Source organism: Pan troglodytes, chromosome 13 (assembly GCF_028858775.2).
Source record: "Pan troglodytes isolate AG18354 chromosome 13, NHGRI_mPanTro3-v2.0_pri, whole genome shotgun sequence".
In the NCBI taxonomy this organism is placed as follows: Eukaryota; Metazoa; Chordata; class Mammalia; order Primates; family Hominidae; genus Pan; species Pan troglodytes.
In genome coordinates this window covers 69653180-69674414 of record NC_072411.2, presented here as the reverse complement: position 1 = coordinate 69674414, position 21235 = coordinate 69653180, and the positions used below count along the sequence as shown (strand labels likewise).

General features: G+C 36.8%; 1 protein-coding gene across 4 annotated transcripts in view; it reads right to left on the bottom strand.

The window, feature by feature from the left end:
* Positions 1-21235, bottom strand: part of B3GALT1 (beta-1,3-galactosyltransferase 1) — a 496697-nt gene that overhangs the window by 212170 nt on the left and 263292 nt on the right. For 3 of the 4 annotated variants that reach the window (XR_008546520.2, XM_024354640.2, XM_024354639.2), the window contains exon 2: positions 14616-14673. The exons of the other annotated variant lie outside the window; for it this stretch is intronic. The gene's annotated coding sequence lies outside the window, so the exon portion shown is untranslated. The remainder of the gene's footprint in view (positions 1-14615; positions 14674-21235) is intronic. 4 annotated transcript variants of the gene reach the window in all.

Below are 21235 nucleotides of genomic sequence, written 5' to 3'. Positions count from 1 at the left end.
CAATGTCTACAGATATTTTTGGTTGTCACTTTTGTGGAGATGGGTGCTTCTGGTACCTAGTGGCTAACAATGCTGCTAAACACCCACAGTGCACAGGATAGCTCCCATCTAGGTAGATTATCTAGTTCCAAATGTCAGTAAGTTAAGTTTGAGAAACTTCTCTCGAATAACAGTTTAGAATGGAGTGGCTACCATTCTAAGCAGGCAGAATTTTCATCAGTTTGAAGAAATCAGCCTCTAAAGACTGGTTTTCTTGGGGCTAGAGACAGTTAAAGCTGCTCCATAATGGGCTTTTCCAAAGAGTAACTCAAGCATCAGTTCAGCACCTACCATAGTATATAATAGAAATTGCTTTCTGGCTTAATACATCACAAAGAGCTATAAAAGCATCTTCAATAAAATACTAACAAGATTTCACACACTGTAATTGAGGGATAAGAGGGTGACAACGTTGCCTCCAAGATTTAAAGGAATATTTTTCTACTTATTCAATTAATTTCTTTTGTAGGATGAATGATGGTGGTGAATGTCCATCCTGTATTAAGGATTTAAGCTCCGTTGCACAACGAAGAAAATCCAGAGATTACAGTGTACCCTTCTTTCTTTTCATTCCAGTTGATCAAACACACATCTGAAGACTACAAATTTCATTAACAATCCCAAACTATCAGCAACAATTCTTCAAAGGCTATTTATCAAATTTGTAAATGTGTTAGGGTAGTCCAGGAAATTCTCTCTCATTACTTTATTCTATTGATTTTCAGCTGCACATATTTTCACTTTTTAATCTCTCTGAAACAAGGTTTATCTTGCAATGCAATGCAATCGTACAATCACTGTCAACCTATAGTTATGTGAAAATCGTTTGATAAGCTAAAGAAAATGTCAGCATCAGTGCATCCTACATTCAATAAAATAAGGAGGATTACCTAAATATCTGCTTATAGGGGTGTGGCTAACACCTTCTAGTGACAGTGAGACTCACGTGCATATTGAAAGGAGGTTCCAGACCCTTATGATTTGTATTTTGAAAGATTCCTCACAGATACTAATTCGCACAGTCCATTCATGAGTTATTCTAGAAACAGTATGCAAGAAATTAGGATATGTAAAATACTCAGGCCCCTGAGACCTTAAAAGCCAAATTACAATAATAGAATCTTCCCTCACAATACCTTTGCAATCTTAGAGAACATTAAGCTTGTTCCTTCTACTGAATCCTCTTTGAACTTATCTTAACTGCATTAAAGTTATTCCCTGACATACTGGACTGTTTCTAGACCCTTAAAGCACAGGCTAAATATACACCACAGTACCTATCACTATTCCCATTTCCATAAAGTGGAGAGCCACACAAGCAAGAAAGAGGGCAAAACAGCAATTAGAGGCAACTTCCTATAATAACTTCCAGGGTTTGCATTTTTTAGTTAGAAAGAGCTATGAAAAGATACAGCTCTCAATGCTCGAGTGATAAAATCCACTTCCTGAACATGCTGCATAAACTTCAAATTTTCCTGCCAAAACATCCTGATATGTTTATGAAATGTCACCTAGTTTACAAATTGGCACACCTTCTATGAGGAGTTGGGGCAGTGATACGAAGAGTTTTATGGGGTCCTTTCTAGGAAATACTTCTTGGGGTAGACCAGATGCAGATCACGACAGACCTGAAACTGGGATAAAAATTTGAACTGAATACGAATCAGTTCTGGAATTGGGGGAAATAATCACTACTACACAGTGACAGTCAGCTGGTACTCTGGTTCTAGGGTAGGAGTAAAATTATTTTATCCACTCGAGGAAGAAGAGAGGAGATTCTCTCTCTTTGAAATGCCCTAAGACTCAACTATTGGTGATCTGGCAGGGATATCAGCTACATTAGTGTCTCCCTGCAAAGGAGCCCTCTCATAAGCAAGTCACAAGAGATTAAAGAAATATTTTACAACTGGAATGGCTAAAATGGTCTCTTTACAAATGTTTCTCTGGCTTTATCATGAAGCATGAAGACAGAGCCCAGCACAGGTGGACTTTTCAGTATTTGCATCTACTGTCCACAAGCCACATGAAACACTATTTGGTATTACATTTTTGCCTCCTGACTCCGTACAATGTATGTGACTGAGGAATAAAGATCATCTAGACAGTGTTGGTGAAATAATAAATATTCTACAAATTTTATTTTGATAAAACTTCAATGTTTTCATCTAGTAAGATTTCAGTATTGAAGTTTTCATCTATCTAGTCACTTGTCAAAAGGCTCCTAATAATAAATATTGAACTACCCCGTAGTACTTGCACTGCAATGTGGAGCCAAAGGAACATAACAGAATAACTACTGACAAAGGGTAACAATTTAAAAAATTAATTACAACACCCCTCCCCACCACCAAAAAAAAAAAACACATGGAACTAGCTCAAGATGCTTTTCTAATTAAAGCTTTTATATCAGTTTCATAATGTCAACTGTTCAGGTATCTATATCTTGTTTATATCTCTGAGTTGGTTTTTTGGTTTTTCCAAATTGCAGTCAAGTTCTAAATCATAGAATTACAGACTTTTCAAACTGAAACTTAGTGTGCAATTGAATAGTAGTGATAACTAAAATAAGAAAAGTGGCAAGTGATTCTTATATTCATATTTATAAAACTCGAGACAAAAAGTGGACTAGAATTTGTTGTTTCTTAGCAATCACCTTTATGATAAAAATCATATAGTCTTAGGTCTGTTGGTATCATCTAGTTCAAAGTTTTACCAGATACACAAATCTACATGGCCTTGATTAACAGCAACTATCCAGATTTTATTTAAATGCCTCAAATATCCTATATGTCACTCCTATATGTCATATTGTACACTATAATCAGTTCTCCTTTTGCTAATTACCTTGCATTATACTTCATAGAAATAAGTAGATATGAGGCAGTAAATGCCCCATCTTCCTATGATGAACTGTATCAACCTATTCATACAGTTTCCATTAATGTGTTGGTAAATGTATAACAAACAGTAGTCCAAAAAAATTAAAAGCCCTTATTTCTATCATTTGCCAATTTCAGTGGTATAAATACTAATCTCAGGATACCAACATGAAGCCTCTAAAGTGGAGTTAGGAAGAGATGCACATAATCTGTTCTCAGGAGCAAATAGTTCTCTTTCGTTATTATGATGAAGTCGTTCTATAAAGTTGTTCTATAAATTCTTCAACTCGGGATTTGGATCCAATCTCTTTTAATTTTCTAAAAACTTCATTCCTAATTAAACTTCCCCTCTCACTAAATCATCAATTTCTTCATTTTTGGAGGATTTTTTTTCTACCAGCATCTAACAAGCCATGTATAATCACAATATTCTTTTTCAATTCTCTCAATAGCATTTACTATTTGATATTTTTTTCTTACATGTTTAGGTTTTTAATTGTGTTTATATTCTGTCTCCCTCAAATAGAATGGAAGCCTTACAAGTGCAGGAGCCCTGTCTATGTTGTTCATACCCTTTTCTCCAGAACTTATAATAGTTCTAGGCACATAGCACATACTTACCAAATAGTTGCTGGTTTATGAAAACAATAGGGAACTTCGTAAAAGAGCCTTTTATCATTGGCAACACTTACTGTTAGAAATTTATCTTTTATGTTGGTGGGAATGAATCTCTTCCTAATTCTACACACTGGTCTCAAATATTCCCTGGGTCTTAAGACAAATGAATAGATTTTGATTCATTTAAAGAGTATGAAAAATAATACTGTATGCTTGGATCATCAAAATACTTGAGGGACTCATATCAGTTTGAAACTAATAAAATAATGTTTAATGATTTTTATATTATACATTCTTATAAAATAGACCACATTAATTTAAATTGATGTTTATTGGTAAATGTCCTGACAATGTTTAGGAAGGGTTCAAAAAAACCTTACACACCACAGTACCTATCACTATTGATAGGTACTGATCACTATCAGTCAACTAGACTGACACCTAAACAGAATACTACTTGTTCCTTGGTTATAAAGTCTTGGTAAATGAATAATTAGATGTTTGTCCCAATTTGATAAATCATATATTTCACAGTAGAAACTAAATTTATCTGATAAAATTTTCTGTGAATTACAAGCAGATGTAATAGATGGCTACCTATATCAGCAGGGTGATCCCTGTTCCCTCTGTACTGTGGGGACATGCTGGCAGTGTCTTTCACCACTGATAATACCCCTTTCAGGCTGTCCTGCAGGCTTCCCTTCCCCAGCACACCCCTTGAATGGTAGTGACCCTTAAGGTTTCTTTCCTGGGCCCTTTATTTTTCTCTCTCTGTATACTCTCCTCTGTTGAACTCAGCCAGTCCCGAGGATTCAATGATCAAAAGCTGATAATTCCCTAGATCTTATTCTTCAGCTCAAATATCTCTTTAGCTTTAAAGTTTGCAAACTCAACTGTCCACCAGACATCTCCATTTGAATATCCCCTGGGTATCTTGAAGGAACCGCTCTCAAACTGGATACATCTTTCTGCACTCCCCAGTAAGCACACTTCCATTTCCCAATGTTGCCTATCTCAGAGAATGATACCACTCTTGACCAGTTGAAAAACCATTTTTTTCCCCTATCATTGCCCTTTATTATACTCTTCTCAGGGATGCCTCTTTCCTGATTTCTCTCCTCACTAGAGGGTGAGCTCTGGCTTCTTCACTGTGGCATCTACAGCTGCCAGCACTGTGCATAACAAATATAGGTTCTCAGTATTTGTTGAATACCATTATTTCTCTAGTTAGACAAAAAAATCTATTCATCCTTTAGGGGTTCCACCTCTCCCCCAAATCCAGACACAATCTATTAGGAAAGTGCCAAAATCGAGTATTTATTAAGGGAATATGGTCCAATTTGGTATAGATTATACACTATAATCAGTTTTCCTTTGCTTCACCAACAATAAGCTGTAGGACAGCTAATCCAGTGTAAGTCACAACTTTCAAATATGCCAATTCAATGCCTGAATGCCTTGTCATTATTGTCATTTTTGATGCCTTTTTCTTTCCAATTACATGCTGGAAGCACAAGATACAGTAAATATAATTCTTCTTCCTTAATATCATAGCAGTTTAAATTTAGATTCCTTAGAGTTTTCAGGAAAATGCATGTAAAAGAGGATTGAAAAAGTTATTAATACTTTGTAAAAATAATTCAACTCTACTAAGTACAATTCTTAAAGAAAAAAAGGTCCTGAAAATTTCTCTTTTCCACAATGAGCATTATGCCTAAATTTGCTGTGGTCACTTTGCTTGTTTTTGCTCTTTGTCGTCAAGTTTCCATGGATCTATTGTGATTATTTACAAGTGTTGAAACATAAGGAAGACCCAAGAATGATTACTTTCTCAGAAGTGAAACTGAGCTCTATTAGAACTTGGGAGAGTGGGAGGGCACTCTCTAAATAGGAAAATTATGGGCAGGAGGAAGATTACAAAGTGGTTTTCAGTTTGAAGGCCTCTACTGTCTTAGAAATCCCAACATTCTGTCCTCACATAAATCTGGAAAATGTCTATGGGATGGGAAGAGGACACCCCATCTCAGTCCACTAGACTGATACCTAAACAGACAGTGAGACTGTCACTGTCATCAGGAGATGAGGACTTCCAGTGGGGCTGACACAACGTATGGAATACTTCGACACTTTCTAAATTGAATACATTTTTACATGAATAAAAATGCTAGTGGTGTGTGTGTGCATGGATATTTATATACTCAGGCATTTTCATTAGTTTGCTGACATTTGATCAGACATTTAAAAGTCTTTTGACTAACTCACAGGCCTACATTGTCAATTTCTACAAGTACTAGACAATATAAAACAGTACTAATAACAGCTGTGACAGAATTTAATAAGGCATACAAATAAAATGTGTAGTTTTCACAGGCTAATTTACACATATGTATAACTGAGAAATGAATTTGGAAGATGTTAGCCTCCCATCTGTACCACACAGATAAAGATAGGAAAAAATGATTTACAAACTGTCAATGAACAATTTTAAATGAATTCTCACGTTCCATCTGAAAGTAAATTTCCAATGCCCTAAATATACTTTCTGAGCTCCCTTGCTATGGGTGTTATTTTATTTCCATATGATTCCATAATTTCTATGTACATGTAATAAGATGTTGATTTTCAGGCTCTAAATTGTTAATTTTGAAATTTGCATGATAAAATTTAGTCAGTGTTATTTGTGGTTGATTTGTGTGAGGTCAAATGCTCAGGATCTTTCTTCAGTTTTACTTTTCTTCTGAACTCTTGAATTCTCACCTCCTTCACTGAATTAATTTCTGCTCTGATGAGCTATATTATGAAATTGCAGTACACATGCCAGCCCTAGAGTTGTATGTTATTTAAGTTGAGACTATAGATAACAGAGATAGGCAGTCTTGTTGTTAATCTTCCTGCTTGTTTCAAGATCCAACTTAAAAACATATGTAGCCAATAATTTGTGCTGCATTCAAATGGAATTTGTGTATCTCATTAAGTATAGTTAAAAAAAAAATCAAGATTAAGTAGGTTCAAAGAATAAGATATTAGTATAAATCTCTAAGGAGAAGTGTAGTTCCAGATTTATATGATGGAATTTTGTTACAGGGAATATTAATCAATTCCCCTTACCTCCATTTTATTCATGGAATTTTGTCATTAATTCTCTTACGTGGGCCTTCATTATCCTCCCCAGATAATTACAGACACTAACTACTGATTTAGTGGGTAGTTACCTGGGGGAGAGGGACTATAAAAGGTCATATTACAGAATCTGAGAGTCAAAAATTAGAGTCTAAAGTTAAGTGGAAAAAAAAAAAAGAAAGAGGCTGGGTGTTGTGGCTTATGTCTCTATTTTCAGCATTTCGGGAGGCTGAGGTAGGAGGAGTTCTTGAAGCCAGGAGTTCAAGGCCAGCCTGGGCAACAAAGCAAGATCCTGTCTCTACAAAAAAATTTTAAAAATTAGCTGGGCATGGTGGTGCACACTTGCTATCCCAGCTACTTGGGAGGTTGAGGCAAGACGATCCTTTGAGCCCAAGAGGCTGCAGTGAGCTATGACTGAGCAACTGTACTCCAGCCTGAGTGGCACAGTGAGGCCCTGTCTCAAAAAAAAGAGAGAGAGAGAGAGAGAGAGAAAACAAAAAGCAGTTGAGTTTGGCAAAGGAGAGAACATTCTGACGCAGACTTTCAGAGTTAGTTTTTAGCTCCCCCTTCTCACTCATTCCTAGGCTGGGAGAAGTGGGGAGCAGAAAGCCTGGAATAGATTTCACAGGGTGAGGCCTCAGAGGTCAGCAGAAGCTGGTAATAAGGAGTTAGTTTTGTCTTTAGTCCTACCCGATGAGAGACTAATAGTAGATAGTATTATTATCAAATATATTCTAAATGCCTTGCAGTCTAAGTGTGTTATGAGTATTAGCTCATTTAATCTTCACATAATCCATTAAGTGCTCTTATTACTTCCATTTTCTGGAAGAGAAAACAGAGGCACAAAAAGTGACATACCCAAGGTGTAATAAGCACTGAAGCCTGGATGTCAACCAGCCAACCTGACTCCAGAGGCCACACTTTAACCACCACTGTACTGCCCTTCAGGATGGTCCATTCAGGTAGCCAGGTTGGCATCTCCTGTTTCTTGTCTAACTGGAGCCACATCCAAGACTTTGCCTACCAACTCCACAGATCTACTGTGAATAGGTAACTTCAACAGCTCAGAAAAATAACTCATAAGACTGAAGAATGCATGGTGGGACCTTGGATGGCTGCTGGTGATACAAAGGAGGACTAAACGGAGCCAACCAGTGAACTCCCACCAGGGCACTGGCAGTGGTGGCACATATATTTGCACCTTTTAGCTACTGAGGTGGTTTTGCTACTTTAATTCTTGTGGTGTTAAGGAGACTCAAGCATAGACCCTCGACACTGGGTGCAGGTACTGCTCAGCAAATGAGGAAGCCTATTAGGAGTGTGAGCCTGCAACATCTCCTGTAAATATCATGCTGAAGGAATGCAGTGCACAGGGAAGCAAGTTGAGCCTGTTGACCTCTAAAGCCTTTCATTTTGGAAGCCTTGATAATTCTGTGATTCCAGAGAGATATTGCTGCTCTTTCTGCAATTTCTATCTTTTAACGTTGGCAGCTCAAGCAGGTTCTCAGATGCTTGGAGTGAAGCTACTTATTAAAAAATAATTAACAGTGAGATCATCATGGGCACGGCTGAGTTTTAACAAAAGAACTCATGGAATTTTCGGGGTTTTAAAACTGCTATATATAAGTCCGAAGACTAAAATTAGCAATAATCATTAGGAAATAAAGCACTGTGGTTAATGTCCACATTGACCACAATTGGGTAGCTGCCTGCTGTTTTGAATCCTAATTTCTTCAGACCTTTTTGTACTAAATACTTTTTAAGTGATAAATCAACAACTGCCACACAAATTAAATGACTACATTTTATTTTTGAAGCACAGAAGAAGAGTCTTCTTTATGTGCTTTTACTATCATTGGCATTTAACATATGTACATATTTTTACAAATCCCATTTGTAGATATTACCTTCAATAAATGAGAAAGGTATTCTCCACAAATCCTTAGGATGTGTAGGCACTCAGGTATTAATAGGTGAGGTGGTTTTTCTTTTTCTACACACAAGACACACACGTATGTACATACATAGGTACACATCCATAAAAACACACAAACAACTTCATTTTTCTTATGGTATGACTTTTTAAGTTAAAAGATGTATGAAAATGTGGCATTTAGTGATAAAAAGAAAGACATACAGAATGTTAAATATTTATATGTAGCATACCTACTATGTGCAAAAACTACCACAGTCACTGGGGACAAAGATGAATGAGACATGGGTCTGGCCTGAAAAAGCACCTATTATAGAGGGTGCAGGAAGTGGGAGACATGAAGTACACAGATAAATATTAATATGTAATAAGGTAATAAGGGCATCATAAGATGTACCACATTTAAGCAGAGATAAATCATTTAAAAGGAATCTGTAAGGCAGGCATCCTGATTTCACACCAGACTCTTAACCACAAAAGATAATGTTGGAACTTTAAGAAGACTACTGAGGAATTCATTTGTGATGAATGAACACATACTTCAGAATAAAAGTAGCTGCTATTTATTGAATGTCTACTTTATATTTGTTTTCTCTAATTCTCACAATGCTGCAAGCTTGTTTTACAGATAAAACGTCTAAGTTTCAGAGAGGGTCAGTGAGCTACAAAATGTCACAGTGGGATAGTGGCAGAGCTAGAATTCAATCCTAGGGCCAGCCACAATTCCACACCACTAAAACAAGAACAAGCTTGTCTGCCTTTGGCCCTGCTGGTCATCTTTTCTTGAGCCAGGACCACTCTTTTCCCAGGCTGTCTGTTCTGAGATCGGCTGCTTTCTCCTTTCTGTGCTCTTAGCCGTTGGTAGATTATCTCACTCTTGGCTGTTGAGATTGTGCTGGGTACAGCCTCTGTCAATGGCTACAAGGTTTTGCTTCCCCCCAATATGTTCAGCAAAATGTTGGCTTCCTGCTTTCCTTGTTAACCCCTGGGGTGGCTCTTGTGGGTTTGGTTGACCCTGCAGTCTTCTGTCTATTGTAAGCATTCAGAATTCTCTGCTTGATCAGTGGTGTGGGGTGTGCTGGGGCAAAGGGAAGGGATTTTTCTACTCCCTTTGGCAGGAAGAATTGCTTCTTTGTCAGGGTTAGAGTTGCAAACAGATGCCCCTTTGTAAGGTGTCATGATACTTCCTGGGTAACACCATTAAATGTTTCCCAGGGAGCAGAACTCTAGGGTCATTGCTGAATTACTATTTAACTTCCAAGGGTATGTGAGCCTTCAACTGTTGTTCAACTGCACTATTGAACTCAGCACGTGGTAAAAGTAAGATTCTCATGAACTGAGTCTTTGATAAAAGGAATCATGGGCTGAATCTTTTACAGAACATGTCTGTTTTGTTAAACATTGTGTACTCAAAGTCCAACATAATGGATACATGGCACATAGTAGGTGTTCAATAAAAGTTAATTGAATGAATGAACTTGGAATAGAAGCAGCTGGCTGTGTGTGGTTATCTCAGCACTTACCTCTTTTTTTCTCTGAATGAAGAAACAACTATGTTGACCGCACACGTTAAAAGATAATTTAGTGACTCAGGTTATAAGAGGTAACGAATATATAGGGAAAGTAATGAAGATGTTAAGTTATCAGAAGACAGTTTCGGGGTATGGGTAGTACTGTCTGGACTAAACTCTACCTATTCTTAGAGTGACTAATAATCACAAATAAAGTGTCTACTTTTCTCTTTCTCACGCACACATGTGTGCACGTGCACACACACACACAACCTTTCTGCTCTTCCAGGAATATATCTGGATACTCATACAAAGGTGCTGCAGAATTTCTAGGGAAGGCAACATGAGAAGGACTGGAGCAATAGTATTCTGAGTTCCCTAACAAAAGTTCATTGCATAAATACTGAATGCTTTTTTCACCAAGAATCTCAGGACAATTTATCTTTCTAGAAACAAACAGGTTTAGAAAAGGCTTTGAAAGGTCAAATCTAACATCTGCTTCCTTAAGAATTTTGTTTTAAAGCATGGGGAACACATAATTAAGGAGCATTTATTATACAAAAGGAAGAGATATTCTTTTGTCTCATTTGGTTTGTTTTGGTGAAGAAATTGGCTTACTTCTGTTAGCATATTTCCATTTAGATTTACTTTCAAAAGAGGGAGTATTTCTTCTTTGAACTTCAGCTTTATTTAATCTTTGAAGATGGAAGAAGAAATAAAATGTGATGAAGAATAATAGTAACGGATCCTGGAAGTACAGAAGCTACTAAATTTGCTTAAAGAAAAATAGAAAATCTGAGCAGACCTATAACAAGTAAAGAGATTGAGTCAATAATCAAAAACCTCCAAGCAAAGAAAAGTCCCTGACCAGATATCTTCACTGATGAATTCTACCAAACACTTAAAGAAGAGTTAATACTAATCCTTCTCAAACTTTTCCAAAAAATGAAGGAACACTTTCTAACTCATTCTATGAGGTCAACATTATCTTGATATCAGAGCCAGATAAAGACATCACAAAAATGGAAAACTACAGACCAATATGACATATGCATAAACATGTAAAAATTCTCAACAAAATACTTGCAAAATGAATCCAGCAGCTTACCAAAGGGATTATGTATATATAATATGACCAAGTGGTTCTCTGATATATATTCTCACTATATATATAATAAATATATATATATATACACATATATATATAGATCAAGTGGTTTCTTTTGTTGAACCACCCTTGCATTTCATTTGTCCCTGAAATGCAAGGGTGGTTCAACAAAACAAAACCAATCAATACAATATATCACATTAGTAGAATGAAAAGAGGAAAAAACATGGTCTTCTTAATTGCTGCAGAAAAAGTATTTGAAAAAATCTAATACTATTTCATGACAGAATCACTCAACAGAGTAGATATAGAAGGGAACTTCCTCAAGCACATAAAGGGCATTTATGCAAAAGCTAGAGCTAACATCATATACAGTGGTGAAAAAACTAAAGCTTTCCCCCTAAGGTCAGGAAAAAGACAAAGATGCACATACTCATTACATCTATTCAACACTGTATTGTAAATTCTAGTAAGATCAATGAGGCAAGCAAAGAAATAAAAGACATTCAAACTAAAAAGGAAGAGGCAAGAATATTTGCTGATGAAATGATCTTATCTATAGAAAATCCTAAAGAATCCACAGAAAACAAACAAAAAACAAATTTGGTAAACTTGTAGGATACAAGATCAACATACAAAAACAATTGTATTTCAGTATAAAAGCAATAATCAAAAATCAAATTAAGAAAACCATGCTAGTGTAGCGTATCCATATAATGGAATATTATTCAGTCATTAAAAAGGAAAAAAATTACTGATACATCTCCACTGGTGTGGATGGCCCTTGAAAACATGATGTTAAGTAAAAGAGTCCAGACACAAAGGTCTGTATTGTATAATTCAATTTATATGAAATATCTAGAATTTGTAAATACTTAGAGACAGAAATCAGATTAGTGTTTGTCAGGGGCTGGGGAAGGAGAGAAATGTAAAGAGACTATTTAATGGATACTGGGTTTCCTTTGGGGGTGACAAAAATATTTTAAAACTTTAAGGTAGTGATGATTGCACACCATTGTGAATGTACTAAATGCTACTAAATTATACACTTTAAAATGGTTAATTTTATGTTATATGAATTTTGCCTCAATAAAAATAAAAACAAGAGAAGAAGGAAATTCTGTGTTACATTTATTATGCATGAATTAGAGTGAATGCAAATGAAAAATGCCAAGGTTTATCTTTGAAAAATTGACTAATATTAAAAAGTAAATCAAACATTTTTAAAAAATAAAAAGGGATTATCTGTGGATAAGGTAGGGGTGGTAAAGCTGTGTTGATAAAAACAAAAATCTTTTCTACAGGCCCAGTGAGTCAATAAAAAAACATTATTTGCTCTTACTATGGTCACAGCATGACACTATATAGTTTGAGCAAGTGAAAGGCTATAAAATCTACTGTCATCTCCTCTGCCTGTCATGGAGGCAGGCAGAAGCCAATACAATTGACTTAGAAAGAATATTCTGAGTCTGACTCAGGCATGGAAGTGGGTTAATGGAGGTTAAAAGGAATAATAAATGGGAAAACCAAGCTGAAATCCAGGGAACACATCCAGTAGTAGTCAATCTAATGGAAGAAAAACAGAAGTATGAGGCAAAGCAATTAAATGGGGGCTACCGGATGAAATAGTTCCCATAAAAGAGGATGAGTTGGTGGCATATGGAAAAATAAAGATAAGGTAATTAAAGGCATTTATGTGGCATTTGATGGCTAAACAAAATGCCACTAAAAGCACCCACTTAGCTTGAACAACAAATACACATGAAGTAGAAAATAATTTGGTGTTAAATTGTACTTAATTTTATCTGAACACAAGAGAAATCTATACATTAGTGTGGGGCAAAGATGGGTAAGAATATTTCAATGGATTGATATTGTATCCTAAGAAATGGGTAGGAATTGGACAGAGATGGGATGAGTAGAGACATTTCTTGTAAGTAAGGAGCATAATGAGATGGACATGAGAAAGGGGATACATGAGACAGTAAGGACTTTGTTTAGTGTAATAGTTTATGTTGCACAGAAAAAAAAATTGAGTTTGGATATGAATCTTGGGACCAGATCAACGAAGTTCTTAAATGCCTGTGTGCAGAGTTTGGACATTATCCTTCATGCTTTGAGCAAGGTCATCATATGATAAGAGCAGAATTTTAGAAGATAAATTTAATGGTATTTATAATGAACTGAAAATTTGAGATATCATAATAGGGAGATGACTGTTCAGGAGGTTTTTGTGGTAATCCAGGTAACATTATCATGAGGCTAGGATGATTACACTGAGACTGAAAGAAAAGATTATATAAGCATAAAATTTAGTGGCAGATTAATTAAAAGGATGAGTTAGAGTTGAAAAATTCATCATGATTCAAAGGTTTGTAAGATGAGAAACTAAAAGGAGAGTAGATGATTGTATATTTTAGAATAACTTAAAGAGCGAAATTAGGTTGTTTATAGCTCAAAGGATAAATGCTTGAGGAGATGGAAACCCCATTCTTCATGATGTGCTTATTTCACATTGCATGCCAGAATCAAAACATCTCATGTACCCCATAAATACATACAACCACCATGTACCCACAAAATTTAAAAAATAAAGAAAGATAAATAAAAGGAGAGCAGAAACACTATAAAAATTTGAGTGACTGGGAAAAAAAACTAGATCTGTGGCATGAACAATAAGTCCACTTGGACATTCTGAGTTTGAGAGCCCAGATGCATATCTTAATGATTTCCTTTAGGGAAGACATCCAGAACAGGAAGTAAAGAGAGAATCCAGGTCAGAAAATACAGATTTGAAAGTCATTGTTTGACCACCTCTAGTACTCTTTCTAAGGGTTTCAAATGTTAAGGATACTCTGCAAAAATTAGTCAGCATATTGCATCATTATTTCATGGAAGGATTCTGCCTTTCCTCTTGCATTTGTCTATTTCTGCAGAAGGATGAAGAAACAAAGACTTATGGGATGAGAGAAATGCTGTTACAGGGTACCACACAGCATGTAAGCTGCTGCTTTGAGGGAAGTATACCCCTCAGGGCTTCCCTTTCCTGTTCATGCTCAGCTTGGTGCTGTAAGAAATATAAGCCAAGTCAAGTATAAACTCAAAAGTAAATAGTCGAGTTGGATTTTCAGGAAAATTTGTGCATACATGCATCTGGGGTCCCTACTAGCCTCATTGTGTAAGCTGTGTGGATACCTTCATGGGGAACATGGCCACTTCCTTTCTGAGATGTACATTAAATATACTTGAGAAGGTTCATGTCTAATTTTTAAGCTGGCTTTTCTTGCAGGTGATTTCTCTATTCTAATAAAGGCAATTTTCTAGTATGGAAGGTGAGATGAGACCACTGAGGATCAAAAGCAACCAAAATAAGAAACTACAGTAAGCCAAATAAACTTTACACTTACGCTTTCAAAGAGGCGATCTCTAGAACACTTCTGAGGACCCAGCAGCACAGCAAGAGAACTTTTTCAAGAGAAGAAAAAAATACATTTAGATTAAAATCTTACAAATGCTGCAAATAAAAAAGCCCTATACAAATCTTACAATAATATACACCCACTTTCAAAATTTATTGTCACAAAAATGGTGCATTTCACTAACAAATAATTGCTGACCAATCATTTGTCAGGCCATTACTTTCTCTTCTTGTCATTTTTTATTTCTTTTTCTTCTCACAAGGGGGAGTGGGTCCTTACTCACCCTCAGGGAATAAATGGTTTCAGAACTGTGCCAATTCAGCTTTGTTTGCTAGATGCATTTTTACAAGTATCTGATTTTCCACTGCTGTGGCTACAAGTATCATTAGAAGATCCTGTGATGGCAGGTGGGGGGAAACAGAGCAAAAGACAGCAACTCACAAAAAGGTAGTTTCAGCTATGTAAGCAACTACATTGGTGAGTTGGACAAAGAGGATCTGAGGTGGGTAGGCACTAGGAGAAGGAAGAGGAACAGGGTAATAGTAAAATAGTTCTCTCTCGCTCCCTTCATGCAAGGAAAGAACTACTTTCTGATCTGGATGACTTAGAAAGAGGGGAGTTTGGCAGAAACCCTGGGTCCTACCCATGAGTGACCTGGAAGGCTAAATCAAGGAGGCCTTATCTTCCTTTACCCAACCTGCTGGTTCACTTAGAACAGCTCCCACATTTTTACTAGGTCTGTGGTAATGCTTTTTGAGCTTGTAGTTGTCTTTCCTGATTTATCCTCAGGAAGTTTAATTTGTACCATATCACTTCTTTGCACCAAACCTCAGATGCCTGTAAAAAGAGGGGTCAAAAGAGATCATCTCTATGCTTTCTTTCAACTTAATATTCTGTGATTTCAGAAAAGGTATAGAAAACTGTTCACCAGGAAAGGGCATTCAGGCTGACACAATTTACTCAGAAGTCACTTCTGCATTTCCATTTATAGCTTTTGAAGCCATTCTCCTTACGGTAAACTCACACAGACATTTTACAAACACCGCAATCACCCACTCCCACCCCAAGTACACATTTTTATTGGGCCGGGTGTGGTGGCTCACACCTGTGATCCCAGCACTTTGGGAGGCCAAGGCAGGCAGATCATTTCAGGTCAGGAGTTCGAGACCAGCCTGACCAACGTGGTGAAACCTCATCTCTACTAAAAATACAAAAAAAATGAGCCAGGCATGGTGGCTCATGCCTGTAATCCCGGCTACTCAGGAGGTTGAGGCAGGAGAATTGCTTGAACCTGGGAGGCAGAGGTTGCAGTGAGCCGAAGTCATGCCACTGCATTCCATTTCCAGCCTGGGTGACAGAGTGAGACTCCATCTCAAAAAAAAAAAAAAAAAATTATTGGCAGTGGCCAAGGGTAGAACAAGTGTAAACACTTCTAAAACCAGTGAAGTGTCATGAGATGTGTTGACAATTTAGTCTTCAGTCAACCAGTGCTTTTGATTTCTGATAATGTCCACAGCTTTACCTTTCTGTGTTCATAATTTGATAGTTAAATATTTTATCTTGTCTGCATCACCCTGCTCCTCCAAAAAGCTATTAATGACTTTTTGGAGAAGAATTTAATATTGCCAAGAAATTTAAAAATCATCTTCCATTAGAGTAATTCTTGTTTCATAAAAGTATTGCTAGAAAAGATCTGGAGGGGCTGTAAAAAATAAATCAGGTTGGGCAGCATTTGGTGGTCAATTCTGCAGGCATCCTTTACTGAGCAATGGTGGATGGCTGAGTCCATTCAAAAGTCAGCACCCTTACTCTTGCTGGCCTCACTAGGAGTTTTGCTTTAAAGATAACAAGAGGGGTGGATTATGGTGAAGATAAAGAAAGCTCTTGACCTAGTACTCTCTATGGTGCTGTACTCAGAATAAATGGGAAATATATTGAAAAATATTCTGAAAGTGAAGTTTCAGACTTTCTCCAGTAAATATTCAGTTGCAATTAAGCACTTTAGATCAACATGGCTCTGAGTCTGAATGGTGCTAAGCTTAGATAACAATATGGCAAATTCTGGAAAGAGGGCTCCTGTTTGGAAGTGCAAAGGAAAATCTATTAGGAATGTATTAGCCAGAATAAAAGCTAGTAAATTCTTTTTTTTTTTTTTCTTTTTTTAAGACAGAGTCTCACTCTGTTGCCCAGGCTGGAGTGCAGTGGTGCGATCTTGGCTCACTGCAAGCTCCGCCTCCCGGGTTCACGCCATTATCCTGCCTCAGCCTCCCGAGTAGCTGGGACTACAGGTGCCCACCACCATGCCTGGCTAATTTTTTGTATTTTTAGTAGAGATGGGGTTTCACCGTGTTGGCCACGATGGTCTCGATCTCCTGACCTCGTGATCCACCCGCCTTAGCCTACCAAAGTGCTGGGATTACAGGCATGAGCCACTGTGCCCAGCGTAAAATGTTTTTTAATATCAATTAAATAGGTGAGCTTGAAAAATGTTTCCTTTAGCTACTCTGGGTACAGGGTTTTCAGGGCTTTTTACTGGAAAATTATGTCAGTCAAATAAATGGTAGTGCTCCTTTCAAGTCCTCCAGGAAATTGTCCCTTCCCATTTTTTTAAAGATATAATGAGGTTTTTTGTTTGTTTTCTACTGGTAAGAACTTGCTTTCTCTCATCCAAAACACCTTAGTTAAACACATTCATCTGTGTTCTTACTTTAGACCCAACTCTGACTTTTGACCATTTACTCCAAAACTGCCCTTCCAATGAGTATCCACTTCTGCCAGTATGGAAACTAATAACTATCAGGTTAAAAAATAATTATTTCTAACAATTCTAAACACCTCCTTAAAACTGTGAGAACTGAACTCTTATGGTTATTTTCTGCTCTTTTATCTTACTTTACTTTTTAATTTTGGGTTGTATTTTGCTCCTCTTCTCTCTCTTTTCTGCACTGCTAATCCCACCCAATTTACAGACATTGACACTGTCTAAACATGAAAGAGAGAGAGAGGTAAAGACAAGACAATTCCAAACAGCTTCTTCAGTTCTCTGGTTCACTTGGCAAAAAGAGCTATCCCCATAAATAACTTGTATGATAATAATCAGGAGTATTACTGCTCCCACAGACCAGTCTGCCTATTGTGTCTGAGGTTCGCCAACCTATATAAATCGTACTGCCAGTTTACCCACACCTTATAGATTTGTAAACAGATACTGTTCAGTTTAAACAAACTTCATAAAAGGGAAGATTTTAGGAAGAATGTGTTAATTCTAGGAGGGCTGGGTGTATGGAGACCTCTCCCATTTATCATGATGACTATGGGAAAAGAGGTTATGGCATGTTTTGAATCATTTGGGATTTTTGCTTTTTTCTTTTCCTCTCCTTTTCTATTATCAGTGGTCTGGGTCAGCATTCCAAATTCAAGTTTTCTATGATTACTCCAATTCTTCATAGACTACTTTGGTTTCGCGTTTTTTCTTTTCTTTCCCCTACCACTTAACATGACAAGGTGGCATCAGATCCCAAGTCATGCCAGTGCACCTCTCTGGCCAGCAATGCCAATGGATGGATGATGTAAACCACAGTTGTGATGGCTTTTGATCCAATCCCAAAATGTATTATTAAATGCCACTTATAACATGATCAATTTCAGCATATACACAAAGAGATAATATCCCAAAAATATTTGAATCATCAACAAAGAGTAAAAGAAGGCTCTGAATGTCTCATTCTTAATGTAGGTAAATTCAAACACAGATTTAATGTATACGTTTTATCTTTTCTTTGTAACAGAATTTCATAGATGGTATGTGCACAAAGCTTATCTTACTTATTTGAAGAATTATCTTCATAAAAGTTAACCTACTCCATTGTTATATGTTTTTAAAATTCTTATGAAGTAAGCTGCAGCTCCAAGCAACTTTATAATTGGCAGGTTCTTTACATCCTTACACATAACTATGGTCTTAGTTTTTTTGTTGAAATAATGCAGTATGAGTCCTCTGAAAGTACAAAAATATACATTTTTATACATTTTACACATTAATAGGATTCATTCACTTATAAATTTCTATTTATTGGATGCCTAATATTATATTAGCCAATGTTTTAAGTGCTGGGAATAAAATAGGAGCACAAAATATGAAGTCCCTCTTCTTGCAAAGTTTACACTCCTGAAGAGGGAGACAGATATCAACAACAACCACCACAACAACTCAACAAGTAAATATATAATATATGAGAAGAAAAATAAGGCAGGTTATAGGCTATATTTAGCCTTGCTCCTCTCCTGAGTGAGTATAGAGTGATGAAGTGCCAAAGTGCTGGGATTACAGGCATGAGCCACTGCGCCCAGCATAAAATGTTTTTTAAGATCAATGTCAGATCAGGTCAGGACCTTTCCTAATAGGGTGCCATTTGAGCAGAGATTTGAATGGAGCTCTCAGGAGGACAAGTTTGAGATGATTTTTCTTCTGATAGATTGTAGTTACACAGCACTAATCCAAGAAGGCAATCAGAAAATAAAATTATTTCAACTAATTAGTCCATTGAACATGGACAAAACAACTGGTTTTATAGTCCAAAATTTTTACTTTTTATACTGGCTGGTTTTACGGCACATGAATACAAACTAAGACATAGCTTTAGGTTAACTATCTTCTAGGGCAAAATAAAATCCCTGACTGGACCCCCCGATGGTGAAAAATACTTGATTATCACCCTTTTTCATTCTAGAATTTGAGTAGCAAGTGATAAACCCAGGGAGTAGTTGAAAACTGTGATGGCTGTTGAGCTCTGTCTCCCCAAGTCTGCAGTGAGAGTAATCAGCCATCACACAACCAAAGGGATGATGGTGCTCACAGCTATCTGTCAACCAACAGAGATGGACTGAGTGATTTGAAACTTAGAAACAATCATTGTGCTATTTCATGGAGAACAAAACCTCTGGAGAAAGAGTCAAAATAGAAGGAACAGATGTGTGAGGGAAACTAGGAGTTCCAATGAAGGATGCCTGATAGATATGTTGAGAAGGCACTTGGCTATGCAAGCCTAAAACTTAGGAAAAGTCAAGGATGGAGATACAAGTTGAATAGTCATAAGAGCACAGATGGCACTTAAATCTATGATTACTATGGAGAAAGAGTAGACAGGAATGAGAAGGGGTCCCACCACTGAGTCCTTGAGCACGCCAACATTTGCAGGGCTGACAAGAGAAGGAGCCAGCAGAGAAAACCAAGGCCAGTCCCATTACAGGGGAACCAAGAGACTGTAATGTCATGGAAGGCAAGCCAAGAAAAGATAGCACTTTAAGAAGAATGGAATGCCCAACTGTGTCAAATGCCACTGCAAAAATAAGCAGTGATTGTGTAATAAAAATAATAGCAGCTAACATGTGTTATACCTGTATTATCTGCAAAACATTGTTTTAAGAGTTTATACAGATTCTCCCATTTACTGTGCACAATACCCATATGGTCAGTAATGTTCTAGTCACAGTTTTAGAGATGAGAAAACTGTGGAAGGAAATATTAATAACTTGCCCCTGGTCATGAAGTCTGACTACTGGATTTAGGAAGATGGATAACGTTGATGGCCTTCAACAGAGCTGTTTCAGTAGAGCAGTGAAGCACCTGGAGTGAATGAAGTGGTTTGAAGGGAAAATGGGAAGTGAGAAAGTACAGATATCAGGTATAGACATGTAAAACATTACTATGCCTAGCACTTAGAATATTCCACATAGATAGAGGTTATTAAAATAGTGCTGATAATTGTAATTATTATTTCTGATAACTGTCTTTCCTGCTGAACCATAAGCACTTTGACAGCATACTTTGTATTTCTTAACCTCTATATTTTAGCCCTCACCCAAATTTCTCAATTACTGTTTACTAGGTGTAGGATTAGGAAGAGGTTAATGGAAGAGATTCATTTTGAGATGCTTTTATAGATAGGTAGGCTTTGAATAGATAGAAAGGTCAAGTATAACGTCCCAAGGATATTCAGACCATTGTTGAGCTCAATATATAAAATTTTATGAAATGTTAAGTCAATAATTTATCCAAATGTTCATTTATGGGATGATAGCTCTGTCTGTCTAGATTGAAAGTCCAAAGCTCAAAAGCCTACAGAGACCAGGCTGCAATGGAAATGAGCACCATGAGTCAGTTTTAAGCTTTGGAATAAGAAGACTGGGGCATAATAAAGAAAAGCCAGAAGTCAAGAATTTTCCTGCGAAATATGCCTCATTTTTTAGAGTGCTGGCATCCAATTCAATGTTTTTAATAATACTATTCAGTGTAAAATAAACAAGGCTATGGGATATACCTGGTCCAATGGCAGACTTCTGGTCTGCACAATATCTACTCAGCTAATGCAGAGGGTTGATTCTGAGGGAGAAAAAAAATCAAACTTACAGTAAAACAAGTGAATTAAAGACTTTTTGCATAGTTTATTAAAATTTTAGATAGCAAGGCAGCTGATAGTTTAAAAATAAAACCGTAAGAGAAAAAAATATATTCCAAGGCCTTTCATGAGAGTAGAGAAGAAAAAACATATGTAACCTGTTATCATTAATATTTACAACAGATCTGTCTGAAAAACTGTGTGCTCTAA